A 1,163-nucleotide genomic window follows, 5' to 3' on the forward strand; every position below is an offset into this window, starting at 1 on the left:
CGCGGTAATAGCTGCTCACTAGGGACCGCCGCTGCCCCGCCCCCCTTTCCTAGTTGGCGCCAAACGGAATCCACCAATCAGTGAGCAACTTCGCCTCCTCGCTCCGGAAAGGCAGCTACGCTGGACCAATGAGAGGGGAAGAAGGAAGCAGCTCGCGGGGCTCTGAGGGGTCATCCGCTTTCTGAAAGGGGCGGGGCCGAGAGGAGGCCAGAGCAGATCCGAATGGATAGGGGCTCAGAGGTCAATGAAAACTCCCAGCAGAACCTGGGAGGCGAGGGTAGAGACCGAGACGCCTCTCTTGCCCCGTTGCATGCTGGGGAGCGTAGTTCCCAACCCGCACCGTGGCCCGGGAACCTCCTACCCGCGGAGGGCCACGACTGCGTAGCCCTTTCCCTGAGGTCCACACGCGGAGGGGACGCGCAGGCTGGAGAGAGCTGTCCTGACCACTCGGGGTCCAGCCGTGGCTCGACCTATAACCGTGCGGTGCTGTAGGCCACTTCTCCCTTCCTCCCGGGCCTCCAGGCCCCAATTCTTGTAAGAAGAGTAGGAACCGAATGACCCAACGACTGGGCTCTGTGACCTCTAGGCCCCAACAACAAAGCGCTTAAGGCTCCTGCAGTGCTAGCCACGGACACACAAGACTCGAGTCCTGCACTGCAGGCTGCTGGACTCCACATTCATTGCTCACTTCCGTTCTAAGCTCATACCATACTTTTTCAGAACCATTTCCTTCGTTTCTACCCTTACCCTATTGGGAGCTCCTAGACAGCAACAACATAAATACAATAAATACATAATACATAAATACATCATACATATAGTATTTATGTGACAGACACTGTTCCAAGTGCTTTATATGTATTAATTCATTTAATCCTTACAACCCTGAGAGGGAGAAATTATTCCCATTTTATAGGTGACCATATATATATATATATATATATATTTCTTTTTAAGATTTTTATTTTTATTTATTTGACAAAAAGAGAGAGAGCAAGAGAGAGAGAGAAGCAAGGCTCCCGGCAGAGCCAGAGCCTGATGCGGATCTCCATCCCTGTACCTGGGTCCCACCAGAGCAACCAGAGCAGAAGGCAGACACTTAACCGACTAAGCCACTCAGGCGCCCCTGTGGGTGGCCATATTTATTTTTGTAACTCCTGCAT

Source organism: Vulpes lagopus, chromosome 7, assembly GCF_018345385.1.
Source record: "Vulpes lagopus strain Blue_001 chromosome 7, ASM1834538v1, whole genome shotgun sequence".
Lineage (NCBI taxonomy): Eukaryota > Metazoa > Chordata > Mammalia > Carnivora > Canidae > Vulpes > Vulpes lagopus.